Genomic DNA, 17,392 nt, shown 5'->3' with positions numbered 1-17,392 from the left:
CCACATGAAAAAAAAGAAGAGCGAAGTGGGAGAGAGCCAAATACAACTTATGTAGGACCTACGTTTGTGACCTCAACATTTCTCTCCACAAGACTTTGTCTCATTTGTATGAGCAAAACCATCCTGGTGAAAAACAAATATACTAAGACAGACATCTTACTAAAATGTTAAATTTTAGTATACTAGTATAATTTTAGTATACTTAAGCATACTTTAAGTCAGACTAATCAAGTGTATACTTCAAGTTCACTTAGGATTAGTTAACTTAAAGTGTGACATTTTGGAACAACTAATTTTGTGCTTATTGTATTTTAATAGCATTTAAATTGTATTAAAGAACAATTTAAAATGTACTTTTATGTACTTTTTTGGAACAACTTAAGTTACGCTTAGTATACTTTACGTATATTGCTTTTTATGTAATATAAACGTTCACAATTAGTATATTTTGAGTGTACTATTTTTGTGATTGAATTACATTTAAAATATATTTAGATTAGAATGCATTTTAAGTATATTGGCATTACATATTTTATATATTAGTGTGACACTGTCATAAACATGACATAACACCTATTGGGGCATGCTGTGGTGGCGCAGCGGGTTAGCACGCCCCACGTTTGGAGGCCTTAGACCCGCGGACGTCGCGGGTTCGACTCCCGGCCCCGACGACCTCTGCCGCATGTCCTCCTTCACAAAATGGCGCCGGCTCAGCTGGCTGCCTGCAGACACAGCTCCTGTCGTGTGCTGTAACTGCGAAATAATTTCCCTGCTGGGATGAATAAAGTAAAAAAAAAAATTATTATTAGGAACAGGTGTCATGTTAGTATGTTCAGTAAATAATGACACTTTTAATGAGAAGTTTCTTTAAAAGTTGGATTAGAAGTCCATTAAATGTGCCAACTTTGGGTGGCGCCATGTTGTAAAAGGCAGGAGAAAAGGCTGCTGTTATCATGAATAAATCCAGGTTGTGTCCGGCCGGGTGTGTCCCCGCAGGACAACAGGGCTCTCCTGTGCCCAGTCTTCCCGTCAAGAAAATTTGATCAATTGCATTGAGAGACCAATTGACCAGATCCATAATTTGTAGATTTGCAAATTTGTAGATCTGCAAAGAAAGGCTCCAAAAATATAAAAAAAGACAAGACAAAAACAGAGCAAGCAGGGCAGGGAGGGAGTAGGAGAGGAAAAGTCATACTGAAAATACATTCTAAATATATTTTAGATGTAATTCAATATATTTTAAATGTAATTCAATCACAAAAATAGTGACCTCAAAATATACTAATCAATCATGTTTATATTACATAAAAAACAATATACCTAAAGTATACCAAGTGTAACTTAAGTTGCTCCAAAAAAAGTACGTGAAAGTACACTTACTACACTTTAAATTCTGCTTTAATACGATTTAAATACTATTAAAATACACTAAGCACATAATTAGTTGTTCCAAAATGTCACACTTAAATTAACTAATCCTAAGTGAACTTGAAGTATACTCATGATTAGTCTGACTTAAAGTATGCTCAAGTATACTAATATTTAACATACTTAGTATATTTATTTTTCACCAGGGTAGCAAAGAAAAAAACAACACCTCTACTACTCAAAATCCAAGTCACTAAATTTTAACCTGGGCGAATTCCAAGAGCACGTAGTGAAAAACAGGAGAGTGACGGTGAATGAGTGTGGTCTGTGGGACCCAACTTCACTCTGGCCGCTAGCCTATGGAATGAAGCAAGGTGTGTCACTCGGATGAAGGTCATCCATCCCAAGTGAATCTCGTCATATAAATCCACTTAAAACTATGTTGAACTCTGAACTCTGTTGTGGGCTGCAGCTGTATTGGGTATTAACTCTCCTCTCACAAGAGGCAAGGAGTTACCTGTGATAACGACAGATGCATCAAGTAGAAGAGCAACCACGTAGGGACAGGAATCGTTCACAACGTGATCTGACATAACTTGGGCTGATAAAATCAATAACATTAGCTGTGAACATCGATAGTTACGATATATCTTGATCTTCTTGGTGGGACGGGGCGCCCCCTCTTGATAATAGTAGAGGAAACGCTGGACTGACAAGTAGTTAGCATGATGAGTTAAGCAGACTCACAGCTCCACCAGGTGTTTACTAACTACTGCTGACAATAGACAGGAGGAGCTGAGAAGTGCGTTAAAAACAGGAGGCTTGCACAAGAAGTTTGCTTGGTGTATCATCTTGCAGCACAGTTAGACAGGAAGTCAGCACAGGATGCTTGTGGTCTGTGTGCAGGTTCAACATCATTTGCATTTGAAAAACTGTCAAGCGACAAAAAACACCCATTGGCTCAGTGACAAATCAAATACTATGTGCATAGTATGAAACTGAAACTTGAAACGAGGTTCAGCATTCAAACAAATATTTGGCAATTTCATTTTGATGCTAACTGCATTTCATGAAGAAAAACACATGTAGTGCATGTATTTGCCTTTACGACAGGGTATTAGGGTCATACTGAAAACAAAAATGAAAATATACAGTGATGAGAACAAAGTCTAAATTACAGGATTAAAGCCATAATATTCATTTATTAGTTTACTTAATTCTCATTCTCATCATTTTAGAATTGAGGATTTGTGAATAAATGACAAACTCCAAACCTGACATGCCTTAAAATCAATTGAAGTCTGAGCTGAAGGTGTTACAGCAGCATCATAAAAGCCTTAGAGAGTGGTGTGTCTTATTTTATTGATCGGATAGTCAAAGATATTGAGTATGATGGATCGAAGTCTAATTGTCTAACACTACAAAGTACAAAATATATTTAAAAAAATACATGCTGTTATGCACTTTTAAGGATGTACTGGGAGGTCAGAAGTGATGTGCACAGGCAAACTTCATGATGTAAATGTGAAAAAGAACTTAAGTCCATCTTGAAGAAAATGGATCCATTCTGGCAACATTTCATGGCTCTCAGTCCAGTGGATCATAAATCTTGCTGGATTCTATCATCAAGGAGGAAAACACATCTCTCAGGAAGACAAAAAGACCTTTTCATGATTTCAACAGTAGGGTTTGTCAGCCAGTGATAGTTACTTTGAAAAAGTAACTTTAATCGGATTACTGATTACTCCTTGAAAAGGTAACTCAGATCACTGACTACTTGATTTGGAAAGTAACTAAGTTACATTAAAAGTAACTTTTTTAGTTACTTTCAGCAGCTGCTAACAACAACGCTGTGAAAATTACATTGATTTTTGCCACTACTTAATTGTTAGCTATTTTATGTAATGGTAACATCAACAATGTGTCTCCACTTATAAGGTTGAACTGAAGGGGAGATTTTTTTCAATGGTTGCAGTACAAAAAAAAAAAACTTTAGTAATTTGTGCATGTTTTTGTGTGGTCCACTATTTTCTGGAAAACTCTAAGAAGGATTTTAACCCTAATCTTGATATTAATAATTATAATGGTGTTTAGTTGCACAACTTTACGGACTCGTTCGTTCGTGGCTGTTTTCAAGTTTATTGTGCTGTTCATATTAGTCTCGATGTTTCCAATGTTCTGGATAGCTCAACGTAATTGACAGGTAATATATTAACTTAACATTAACAAAGACACAGTGGGACGGATCATCCGGGAAATGATGGACAGGGAGAGCCTGACTAAAAGTAATTGGAGGTCAGACACATACTGGGGTTTATGTCTTTAAAAAAAAAAAAAAAAAGAAGCCCACAGCCACTTATAATAATTGGACTTGGCGACAGAAACCCAAAGTACAGTAGTTCCTGTTTTTCTACCAACAAAATGTGCATCTCTCTCTTTTCCCTCCATTGTTTACATTTCTGTCACTGCTGATAGAGGAAATAAAATTAAATTCCAAAAGAAAATAGTAACGCACAGTAACACAAAAATGATTTTGATAAGTAACTGTAGTCTGACTACTGGATATGAAATAGCAACGCATTAGAACAGCCCAGTCAAAGCTAAGAGCTAAATCTTACAGAAATCTTGTAGGGAAAAAAAATGTTTGTATAGGCTCTCCATCCAATCTGATATTAGAGCTTTTGCACAAAGAAATATGTGAATCTACATGTGCAAAGCTGGTACAGACACACGAAAAGACTGTAATTGTAGCTTTGACTGCAGCAAACTATATCGTGAACACATGTTATATCAATTATTATAGCTACAAATCCATCCCACACTTTTCAGATTTAATAAAGAAAATTAAAAATTTTGTAAACGCAACCTGCCACATAAATTTTTATGACAGGTTGAAGATAAACATTTTTGTTTTAATAATCATCTTTGCTTACAATTACAACAAAAAAAGAAATAGAACACAATATATTATAAAGTATGCCAGGGTTGTAGCTTTCAATAGTAAATACATTGGTATGAAAAATAAAAAGAATAGACAGAAGATATTACACAAATTAAAAATATTCAGAGATCTACAACATTCATGTTAGAAATATTTAGTATATATTATCTTATGTTTGCTGTGTTTGTTGTGTGAAGTTGTTTTGTTGTGTAGAGATTGTAACTGAGTACGTCTCTGTCCGTTCTCCTCGCGAGTAAAATACAATTCATTTGTCTTTCATCTTCTTTTATTAAGGTTGAACCTGATAATTCATGTGTTTACAGCTTTTTTGTTCATACTCTTAGAAGTAGTAGATAAATAGAGTTTGATTTCCATAACCAAAACTGCACAAAAAGGTGAAAATGATGAAAATTTACATTTGTGCTCATCTTGTAAAGTGGCTAAATTTATTTTATCGACATCAGACAAATCTGAGGGACTTTTTTTGGAGAGCCTCATAATTTTGTTAATTATTTTATTTCTTTCAACTGTCCTAGACTTTATATTAAAATCAGAACCAGTTTGCAGGGGTGGGAAGTAACAAAGTACAATAACCTACTTTGTTACTGTACTTAAGTACAATTTTCGTGTATCTGTACTTAAGTAGATTTAATAATGGATACTTTTGACTTTTACTCCACTACATTTTACAGTAAGTATCTGTACTTTCTACTTCACTACATTTCTACAACACCATCGTGTTACTCGTTACATCCTAGTCGCATTGCGTTTCTTTTTTGTTAAAATGTGAAGTTCAGGGACTTAACATGGTGCTGTAAAATCCAAGCAATGAAGTGAATTACTAATTACGTGTGTCTATCATCACCCATCGCCTCCCCCTTTCACTCGTACGTGGCGCTCCAACAAACGCGCAGTGGTTTCCTCTGAGCGGGACAAGATATTCTCAATTAAAATTAGGTCCGAACTTTAACTAGGAACCTCATCCACAGTAACTATGGGTCTTTGGGCTACCTTTCTGGTTAATGCCTTTTTGTTTAGCTGATCAGTTTCGTTATATTTACATGTTAATGTAGATTTGCAATTGTCCCTCTCTTTTCAGCCTGGATAGTTTTCTGTGAGAAATTCAAAACTTTGGATTTTGTTTTATAACTTAACCCTTCTTTAAAACATTAACATGTTTGTCTATTAAGGTTCAGTAACAGACAAATGATGCTAATAAACATGATTACAGTATCTGGTAAATTCTAAATCTAATCTAAAAATAAGGTCATGCCAGGAAGGACAACACAAACAGGGGGCAGCCTATCAGCACTGCAACACCATGCAGTGCTTCATTAATGATGACAAACAAATGCAAAAAAAAGATAAAATAATTTAACACATAAACTATGGCATCACAAAATATTAAGTATTAACATAAAATACAAAGTAAGCATTATGTGTAACTTCAACAACAAAGTTGATTGTGAAACAAAGCAAAAAAAAAAACATGATTTATAAATGTATTTTGAACTAAATATATTTTTGCCTGGTAGTAAGAAGAGATTGTTGGTCATCCTGCACACACAACTTTGCTAAAAAGCTAACCCTAACAATTGGAAGTGATCTTCCAAATTTTAAATGAATTTATCTAAACTAAAGGCAGTGCATTAAAAACCAACAAAACAGATCAAAACCAATTACATTTGGTTTAAACCAATTAAATTAAACACCTTCTTGAAACAAATTGTCAAAATATTAACTAATGATGCAAAAGGAATGATACTGATGGGGGGAGACTTTAATACTGTTCAAAATAATATGTTAGATAGATACCCTTCTGACTATGGACCACAGACAACAAAATCTAGACTGCTAAATAATATTACTAAAGAGCTTGGTCTTATTGATGCTTGAAGAAAGCAGACTCACAGCTCCACCAGGTGTTTACTAATTACTGCAGACAGGTGGACGGAGCATCCACTGGGGGTCGATGGGTGGACAAGCAGGCGAGCGCGTTGAGCGAGGGGGACAGGAAACGGAGCCAGGCAGGAGACGGGGAACGGCTGTGAGCAGGAGCCGCGTGGAGCCGGACGAGAGGCCAAACCAGACCCTCTTACAGACCAGGAACGAGGATTACTTCGGAACGAGGACTCTTTGACCAGGAACGAGGACTCACTGGAAGCGTAGAACCATCTGGCAGCGCTATCAGGATCCGGCTTCTATAAAAACGCTCCTCCTGATGAATAGATGAGTTCCAGCTGGCCGCTCCTGTCCGACACGCCCTGCAGGAGAGAGGGTAGGAGACAACACACAACCACAGCACCGCTTCGTGGACATGACACTTTGTGGAAATAGGCGGGGCTTTGTGTGAGCAAGCGATTAGGCATCCATTGTTCAATCTGTGCTGGTGACAAAGTATGAGGGGCCGTTTAGGACAAAATTTACGTTTTGTCTCTCACACACTACCAAAAACTCTCGCATACTCCAAAAAAGTAGCCACGCACACTCCAAAAAATTACGTTTTGTCTCTCACACACTACCAAAAACTCTCGCATACTCCAAAAAAGTAGCCACGCACACTCAAAAAAATTACGTTTTGTCTCTCACACACTACCAAAAACTCTCGCATACTCCAAAAAAGTAGCCACGCACACTCCAAAAAATTACGTTTTGTCCCTCACACACTACCAAAAACTCACGCATACTCAAAAAAAGTAGCCACGTACACTCCAAAAAATTACGTTTTGTCTCTCACACACTACCAAAAACTCTCGCATCCTCCAAAAAAATAGCCTCGCACACTCCAAAAAATTACGTTTTGTCCCTCACACACTACCAAAAACTCTCGCATACTCAAAAAAATAGCCACGCACACTCAAAAATTACTCACGCACATTCAAAAAATACTCAAATTGCGTATACACACACTACTAAAATGTCACACACACACACACAAACGTTAACTTTCTCGCTCACATACACTACTACCAGCTCGCGCACATACACTACTACCAGCTCGCGCACATACACACAAACGTTAACTTTCTCGCACACATACACTGCTAACAGCTCGCACATTCACAAACGTTTATCTCTCACATACACAAGACTAAAGTTGAACACACACACAGTACTAAGACTCGTTTTATGTATGTGTGAGAGCGAGACTTTTTATGAATGTGTGAGAGCGACACTCTTTATGAATGTGTGAGAGCGACACTCTTTATGAATGTGTGAGAACTGGGTGCCAGTATTACAGGAATTATTAACCGGCGCCAACTAGTGCCGAAGAAGAAAGAGTTTGCTATACCGAACATGGCTAACTCTAATTCGAAACGAGAGAGAATTGGTCAGGCAGCTGCCATTTTAAACACCATTCTATCTTCTCCGGAGGCAACCAGCACTTTGACAGGCGCATTAAACGATTCAACGACTGCCCGCAGTGCTACAATCTGGCACCCAGTGGACAGATTGTACTACAGCAATTTTGCTATTTTTAATCAATCAATCAGATTCATTTATTTCTATAGCACATTTAATCTACAAGAAAGTTAAACGTTCTATATATATTTAAAAGCACAAATATACTAAGTAATAGAACATACAGTGAGTCAACAATCGAAACTTATAGTTTAGGATCTACGCATGCGCAGTTTGATCCAAAAATTATGCCCCGCCTCTTCCGTGACAACTCTCACACATTCAAAAAGAGTGTCGCTCTCACACATTCAAAAAGAGTCTCGCTCTCACACATTCATAAAGAGTGTCGCTCTCACACATTCATAAAAAGTCTCGCTCTCACACATACATAAAACGAGTCTTAGTACTGTGTGTGTGTTCAACTTTAGTCTTGTGTATGTGAGAGATAAACGTCTGTGTGTGTGCGAGCTGTTAGCAGTGTATGTGTGCGAGAAAGTTAACGTTTGTGAATGTGCGAGCTGTTAGCAGTGTATGTGTGCGAGAAAGTTAACGTTTGTGAATGTGCGAGCTGTTAGCAGTGTATGTGTGCGAGAAAGTTAACGTTTGTGAATGTGCGAGCTGTTAGCAGTGTACGTGAGCGAGAAAGTTAACGTTTGTGAATGTGCGAGCTGGTAGTAGTGTATGTGAGCGAGAAAGTTAACGTTTGTGAATGTGCGAGCTGGTAGTAGTGTATGTGAGCGAGAAAGTTAACGTTTGTGAATGTGCGAGCTGGTAGTAGTGTATGTGAGCGAGAAAGTTAACGTTTGTGTGTATGTGCGCGAGCTGGTAGCAGTGTATGTGAGCGAGAAAGTTAACGTTTGTGAATGTGCGAGCTGGTAGTAGTGTATGTGAGCGAGAAAGTTAACGTTTGTGTGTATGTGCGCGAGCTGTTAGCAGTGTATGTGAGCGAGAAAGTTAACGTTTGTGTGTGTGTGTGTGACATTTTAGTAGTGTGTGTATACGCAATTTGAGTATTTTTTGAATGTGCGTGAGTAATTTTTGAGTGTGCGTGGCTATTTTTTTGAGTATGCGTGAGTTTTTGGTAGTGTGTGAGAGACAAAATGTAATTTTTTTGAGTATGCGAGAGTTTTTGGTAGTGTGTGAGGGACAAAACGTAATTTTTTGGAGTGTGCGTGGCTACTTTTTTGGAGTATGCGAGAGTTTTTGGTAGTGTGTGAGAGACAAAACGTAATTTTTTGGAGTGTGCGTGGCTACTTTTTTGGAGTATGCGAGAGTTTTTGGTAGTGTGTGAGGGACAAAACGTAAATTTTTGGAGTGTGCGTGGCTACTTTTTTGGAGTATGCGAGAGTTTTTGGTAGTGTGTGAGAGACAAAACGTAAATTTTGTCCTAAACGGCCCCTCATAACAAAGACCTGTTCTTACACCCATGAAAATGTGAAAGACAGAATAATCAGAGTACTTCTCTCATGCTGCAGTTTAATGCAATGAGAACGGTGCCTTAAAGGATGGAGCCACTACCAATCAATCCCAGAGTAGGCTTACTAGCTGATTGCTGATGGAGCACTAATTACTTGAATAAGAGGACAGAAACATTATGCTGGGAAAATTATTATCTAAGTTCATTTAAATTATGAGTTTATCTGAAAGGTTATGTTTTTATATTATTATTCTTTCGTGTTTTTTACTAGGCTCCTTTTCTTTTTGGCACATTATTAACTGTTCCAGGAAATGGGGACAGTGGTGACCAAAAGCCTGTGACTCGATGAGATGATATCCGCAGAGAGATACAGGAAACAATACCATGACAACAGTCACTCTCAGACTTGAAGAAAAGAGCTTGTATTTAAATGCTGTGTAATCAATTAGGCTACGTTGCAGCTGTTTAGAGCTACAATGTTCATGTGATTAGGTAATACTCTGTTTCAATATAAGATAGTTCAATCAATCAATCAAATTTTATTTGTATAGCACATTTCAGCAGCAAGACATTTCAAAGTGCTTTACATCATTACAAACACAGAAACACAATACAATATAGAATCAATCATTAAGTCAAGTTACATCAATAAATTTGTAATTGATCACATTTCAAATACAATTCTAAACAGGTGGGTTTTTAGTTGAGATTTAAAAGAAGTCAGTGTTTCAGCTGTTTTACAGTTTTCTGGAAGTTTGTTCCAAATTTGTGGTGCATGGATGCTGAAAGCTGCTTCTTCTCGTTTGGTTCTGGTTCTGGGGATGCAGAGCAGACCAGAACCGGAAGACCTGAGAGGTTCTGGAAGGTTGATACAACAACAGCAGATCTTTAATGTATTGTGGTGCTAAGCCGTTCAGTGATTTATAAACTAACAACAGTATTTTAAAGTCTATTCTTTGAGCTACAGGGAGCCAGTGGAGGGACTTTAAAACTGGTGTTATGTGCTCTATCTTCCTGGTTTTAGTCAGAACGCGAGCAGCAGCATTCTGGATCAGCTGCAGCTGTTTGATTGATTTGTTGGACAGACCTGTGAAGATGCTGTTGCAATAATCAATACGACTAAAGATGAACGCATGGATGAGTTTCTCTAGATCTGGTTGAGACATTAGTCCTTTAATCCTGGAAATGTTCTTCAGGTGATAGAAGGCCGACTTTGTAACTGTCTTTATGTGGCTCTGGAGGTTCAGGTCAGAGTCCATCACTACTCCCAGGTTTCGGGCCTGATGGCTGGTTTTCAGTTGTAATAACTGAAGCTGTGCATTGACTCTAGATCGTTCCTCTTTAGGTCCAAAAATAATAACTTCAGTTTTGTTTCTGTTCAGCTGGAGAAAGTTTTGGCACATCCACACATTTATCTGCTCTAAGCAGCTGTTCAGTGATTGGATGGGGTCAAAGGTCACCTGGTGACATCGTAATGTAGAGCTGTGTGTCATCTGCATAGTTATGGTAGCTAATATTATTTCCTGTTATAACCTGGGCTAGTGGGAGCATATAAATATTGAATAAAAGGGGTCCTAGGATTGAACTTTGGGGTACCCCACATGTGACCCTTGACCTCTTTGATGAAAAGTTTTCAATTGAAACAAAGAAATCCCTGTTCTTTATGTAGGATTCAAACCAGTTAAGCACTGGACCGGAGAGTCCGACCCAACTCTCCAGTCGATTCAGTAATATGTCATGGTCAACAGTGTCAAAAGCTGCACTGAGGTCCAACAGAACCAGCACTGTGGTTCTGCCACAGTCCGTATTTATATGGATGTCATTGAACACTTTTACGAGGGCGGTCTCTGTGCTGTGGTGAGCACGAAAACCAGACTGGAAGGAGTCAAAGAGGTTGGTTATAGTTAGGAAGCTAGTTAATTGTTTAAACAGCTTTTTCAATAACTTTGCTGATGAATGGGAGGTCAAAGGTCGGCCTGTAATTCTGCATTAGTGATTTGTCCAGACTGTTCTTTTTTATAAGTGGTTTGATTACTGCTGTTTTCAAAGCCTGGGGGAAAACGCCTGATGAGAGCGATGAGTTTACTATTTGGATCAGATCAGAAGCAATAACAGGCAGGACTTTCTTAAAGAAATGTTCTAGAGTTATAGATCTAGGACATCCAGACAGCAGGAACTGGAGCTTAGTTGACTTATAATTTCCTGTAGGGTTTTATAATTAAGTAGTTGAAATTGGGTCATTTTTCCTGCATTTGTTTTGTTTCGGCACAGCATTGGTACTGACTTTATAGTGGATGTACAGATTAATCCTCTGATTTTTTTAATTTTGAATGCCGCATAACAATGCTATAGCAATACCGATGCGTGTGATGTCTGCATGTGCCTGTGCAGGTTGTTTGTCGAGCCTGCATGATAGGAAATGCTGACTTTGCACAGTCTGCACTCTGCCCTGGAGCTTGATGTAGCATTAAAATGAGTCCAAATCTTTCTCCGTTTTCTGTCACTCATTTATTTTTACCTATTCAGTTCTCACACTGACTCCCCTTCTTTCTGTGCTTCTTGACCGCTGAGTGAGTGTCTGTACATAAACACCTGCCGACGAAGGCTATACAGCTTGGCCAATTGCCTGCCGTTTCCACAAAAAAAGTGGAGATAAACTTTTTTTTCAGTGTTTTCCCGCCACATTATTAATTGAAACTATGTGTGATTGGTCAGATGTGTGGAGCACATGCTTGACATGAGGGCAGTGGACCGAGGGAAAAAACTCTCCGCTCTGGCAGAAGAGCAAAATGCGCAAGGAGAGGGAGAAGGGGGCGGAGAGACAGCGAGGCACCACAGGACAAAAAAAAACGATGTGGGGAAAAACTATCGGCTCTGGCACTTGCAGAGCACAAGCACAACGACAGGGAGGCAGAGAGACAGCGATATACTGTAGAAAAAAACCCGGCTCCCAAATAGGATCCTAAAACGGCTCCCATTGTGGAGCCGGTTCCAATCGTTCACTTCAAAGAGCCGGCTCTTAGAGCCGGATCGTTCGCGACCGACACATCACTAGAAGGGAACCAGTCGCTCCGTCTCCAGTCGATGTTGTATCAGCTTGTTTTTGTTCCTGATAAGGTTTCTTCCTAGTCAGAAATCCTTGAGCCTGTTCTTCTGAAGCGATGATCACGTTGCTGTCCTTGTTGATAAAGTGAAAAAGATTTGCAGTGAGCAGCTTTATCCCATGTTTATTAAGATTGCGTCCGCTTCTTCCAAAAAGGTGAAAGCGCTGCCAATAGATCCAGAGGTTATCGATGAAGGTCACTGAGCTGGCAGAGCAGGTTTTAATCAGCCATTTGTTTATCATGTCCAGCCTGGAGTGTTTTTCGTTTCCCCATTGAGGTGATGGAATTGGACCACTGAGAAATAACTTCATTTTTAACCTTCCCATAGTGTTCAGTAGAATATTAAAGTCCTTTTTCAGAATCTCAGATTTCTGCTTTGCCACATCATTGGCTCCAACATGCACAACTAAGGACTCAATATCTGGCTGATCAGCGGTTAGCGAAAGAACTTTACGAGTTAAATCAGATACAGTGTCACCAGGAAAAGAAATCACTCTCGTTTCCTTGGGATTGCAAACATGACTGATTCCATTTACTGCCTCATCTCCAACAATAAGCACTTTTGGCATACCTTTCGTTTTCCTGGTAGCTGCTTTGTCCTTTGGGGCTTTGGGGGGTGGATGTGTTAGACTTGCCTCATTGTTGATGTTTGAAAGTGAGGTTTCACTCAGAGGCTCAGGCTGGAGTACAGAAAGTACACTGTTTTTCATTGGGATACCCACAGAGTCAGAATGTTTTGAGGCTCGGGCTGGTCGCTCTGTCCCTGGGAGCGGGGTCGGTAGAACTGTTTTGGTTGCAGCTGCTTGTTTGTTTTTCTTTGGTGGAGCAGGTGTTGAGGTTGAAGGTGGGTTTCGGCTCAGAGCCGGCCACGCTGATTCGTCCAGGTGAGGGGTTCTCCCTGTCAGTCGCCTCATCGGATCTGGGGTGTGAGACTCTTGCTTCGGCTTGGCACACAGAGCGTTCCAGGGTGGGCTGCTTGATGCGCCTCGCATCAAGCAGCCCACCCTGCTGCTTGATGCGGGGTGGGCTTGGGATTGCCCACCCCGCATCAAGGGGTGGGCAGCTACAACCTCTCCGTTGATTTGAGAAAGAGTTGTCTGATTTCCACAGTTAGCGTTGATTTCAAAGTTCACCTCCAGCTGTTTGATCTTCATTCTATAGACTGAAGTCGTTGTCTAGTACTGCTAATGTCCTTAGGGTCGGCCGGAGGCATTTTGTCCTGGTACAACTTGGAGATGAAGAAAAGTAAGGTTAAAAATAAAAGTAAGAAAATCCCCCAGTCCTTAGGTTTGTAGTAATCCAGTTATGATGTTGAAAATGTTTTGGGGGGTAACAACTATAAAAACTGTAAAAAATGTCACTTTAAAAATAGCTCAGGCAAAGTTATCAGTTAAGATGGGAGAGAGCAGGACAAGCTGCTCCTCCTTCAGCTGCCAGCGCCTTTACATCAGTGTGACGGAGGAGCCGTCACGAGCTGGGACTTAGAGTCCGTGTTAGCATGCCCGCACAACCGCGCACACACGCCGACAAACACATACATAATCACTAACTTACTTTTGTTGCAGCTTGGACTGGGGCGGTTCATCGTGGGTGCACACGCGGTGTTCCTGCTTCAGTTAAACATTCATTCTAACCTATTTTTAGCATTAATACGTTTTCCCGGTTTTGTTTTCAAGTAGGGTGTTTCCAGATTGTGCCGTGCCGGGAGGGAGTCACATGAGGAGGTGATGTCATCAGAGCGCACTGGGTGTTGTCTATTAAATTGAGTATTGTATTTTGTTTACAAGTTTATTTATTTATTTTTTCTATTATTATTATTTTGTATACTTTACAAACTTCAAACTGATTTGAAGTTTGACTCAAATCAGAATCAAACTTCTGATTTGAGTTGGAAATAATTAGTATTTTTGCTAGTTTGGATTGTCTGTGGGCGGAGCCTGTGGCTTTAAAAGCAGGGCTCTGCTCCACAGGAGGCAGTCTGTGGTTAGACTCCTGAAGAAGTCACGCTGGAGGTGATGGACTATTGCAAGTAAAGGTACTAATGATTATTTAACCTGCTCTGGATGTCCTTTTTGGGTGATCTGCACCTGCCATCTTTGTGAGAGCTGAATAAATCCTCTTAAACGATCTCCGACTTGGAACAGTCATTTTTTTTTTGACTAAATCATAATAGAACCCCGTCACAATCAGTTACCAAATATATTAGTTGAGGACTGAGAGCCGGCGAAGTTGATCCCAGACAGTGTTTGACTGAGGGTTCCCTGTGTCTGGCATCCCTTCCCTCTTCTGCAGAAAAGCAACTTGTGTTTTTGGTTGATTCCTTGCAGGTTGGGAGCCAAAATGGACCCAACACATTGATCCTTGAAAGATAAACTTTCAACAATATTCTAACTCTATGTTACGGCCAGGCTCGGATTTCCGCAACAAAAAATAGGGAGGACACGGCAACCAGCAACAGTTTTTAAACCCTTCAGAGGCATTTATTAAAAACAACCAATTTTATAGGGGTGCAATGGGCGGAAGCCCAAGACGTGCCAGTTCAGTGCTCCCTCAGCCTGGTCCTTCCCTAGTCGTAGGTCCGGTTTGGACCCACAGGTCTCAGCTCCCACAAGATGTCAGCTGTGCCAGTGCCGCCTCCGAGTCCGGATCTCGTCTGCGCCTGGTTCTGGCGTCGGCCAGCCACCATCCCGATTAATGGAACGGCGCTCCTTATATACCATCCCGGTGTCTGGAGGCACCTCCCACGATCAAGGACCTAATTGATAAACAGCTTACACTACCAGCACACACACAGGACAGCACCGCAGGGCCGTCACAACATTGTTATTTTTGCTTATATAAACTTAATAAATTAATATTTATTGTAAACGTTTTTGCTGTCAACTCTTGTAATATGAAATCAAACAATTTAATAAAATCTTTTAGTTCTGTCCTGGGGCTATAATAGCAGTGTTTCATCCCATCTAGCTCCAAAATACTACAGCAAATGTGATTTGGAGTTGCAGCCCTGCACAGTGAACCTGACAGAGAAGGCCCAACGCACAGAGCTGTGACTATGATGAAGGAGGTCCTGAAATATTATCATACATGTCATGTTTTCATTAGCTGTAAGTGGAAAATCATCATAATAGAAATCAAATCTTTATAATGTGTTTTACTTGGTGAATTAAGTTACTGAATTAAATTAACTTTAAATTATAGTGCAATATATTGAATGTTTCTATATGTTAGCTAATAAACTGATTTGAATTTCATTTAATTCAGATTTTTTTGTGAAACAGACCAAATCATTAATAACTTTTTCCATCTACAGATTCAAGCATTTTAAGTTGTGCTCAAAGTGGAGAAAAATAATAATGATGCTAAGAGTTTCCCTAAAATATAGAATAGTGATAAGTGCTTTCTAGACTTAGACTTTGCAGTATTAGACCTGACCTTAACAGCCCACGTCACATTAGCACTATTAGCTTACGTTAAAAACAGGAGGCTTGCACAAGAAATTTGCATGGTGTATCATCTCACAGCCGTTAGACAGGAAGCCAGCACAGGAAGCTTGCGGTCTGTGTGCAGGTTCAACAACCTTTACATTTGAAAAGCTGTCAAGCGACAAAAAACACCCAGTGGCTCAGTGACAAATCAAATACTATGTGGATAGTATTTGACTGAAACTTGAAACGAGGTTCAGCATCCAAACAAATATTTGGCGATTTCATTTTGATACTAACTGCATTTCATGAAGAAAAACAAGTAGTGCATGTATTTGCCTTTACGACAGGGTATTAGGGTCATACTGAAAACAAAAATGAAAAAATACAGTGATGAAAATAAAGTCAAAATTACAGGAATAAAGTCATAATATACATTTATTATTTTGACTTAATTCTCATTCAACTTTATTCTCTTAATATTATTTTATGCTTTTAGCATAGGCCCAAATAATCTTTTGTCCAAAGAAATTTGAACACTGTTATGCCATTTAGAATATAATTACCCTTTGTGAGTTCAGTCTGCTTAGGATTCATACAGAGCACAGAACATAAAAATAGAAGTTGTTGTGGTGTAATTTTCAGGTTTACAGAATAGATACATTAAATATGTTCTGGTCATTCAGATCAGTGCAAGGCATGCAGTGGAAGGGTGCATCGTTTTGGTTTACTTGCAAGTTTTTGGTCCCTACTAAAAAAAAGTCATACACAAAGAATACTATAAGCACCTTGAATATAATGTTTACTGTTAAAAACTCTCTAAATTAAATATATTTTTCTTCTAAGACTGATGACCATACATTAAAATAGCATTTACACAAGCAAAATGAAGCAATCTACACTCTGTCTTCCCAAGACAGTCTTGTGACAGTGGGGGTGTTGAAGCAGGTGTATGATGGCATCCAATTCCACTGCAATAAGCAAACTGCAGTGTCTTGATATGTCCTTGTCTGCTTATTCAGGTGGGACAACAGGAGTCTCTCCAGGACCTTCGTGTTGTGGAATATTAGGGCTAAATTAGTCTTAAAATTGTAAGTTATACGTTTTCTTTGACGTTTTTCTGTACTCTTTAAAATACAAGGGCTTTCTTTGTTTAATTGCTCTAATGTTCTTTTTTGTAGGTTTCTGTAAAGTGAAGTGGTGCAGTGAATGGGAATGTTTTGTCGTTGATCCTCACTGTTTTTAGGAAGGAGAAATGTCAGTTTGTCTGGAGTAAAACTGGAATACTGTGACATTGTTTTAAAACAATATTCTGTCTGTGAAAGTATATTGACAATATACTCTTGTACTTGTATTTGTGAAAGTACACTTAGTACGCTTTAAATTGTGCTTTAATACAATTTAATTCATATTAAAATTCACTAAGCACAAAATTAGTGGTTCCAAAATAACACACTTCAGGTATACTGGTGATTAGTCTGGCTTCAACTATGCTCAAGTATGCTAAAATTTGACATGCTTAGTATATTTATTTTTCACCAGGGTTCCCTAGTGAAAAAAATACTTTAGTATATTTCAAATATACATACATTTGTGTAAGTACATTTTAAGTATACTAAGTATTAAGTGTACTACCTATAAATATATACGAAGTATACTAAAAGAATGCTTGTACCAATTTTGGCATTATAACTTTAAACATACTTAAATATAATTGTACCAAAATACACTTTTA

This window comes from Xiphophorus maculatus, chromosome 14, assembly GCF_002775205.1.
Source record: "Xiphophorus maculatus strain JP 163 A chromosome 14, X_maculatus-5.0-male, whole genome shotgun sequence".
Lineage (NCBI taxonomy): Eukaryota > Metazoa > Chordata > Actinopteri > Cyprinodontiformes > Poeciliidae > Xiphophorus > Xiphophorus maculatus.
This window is presented reverse-complemented; position numbering follows the sequence as displayed.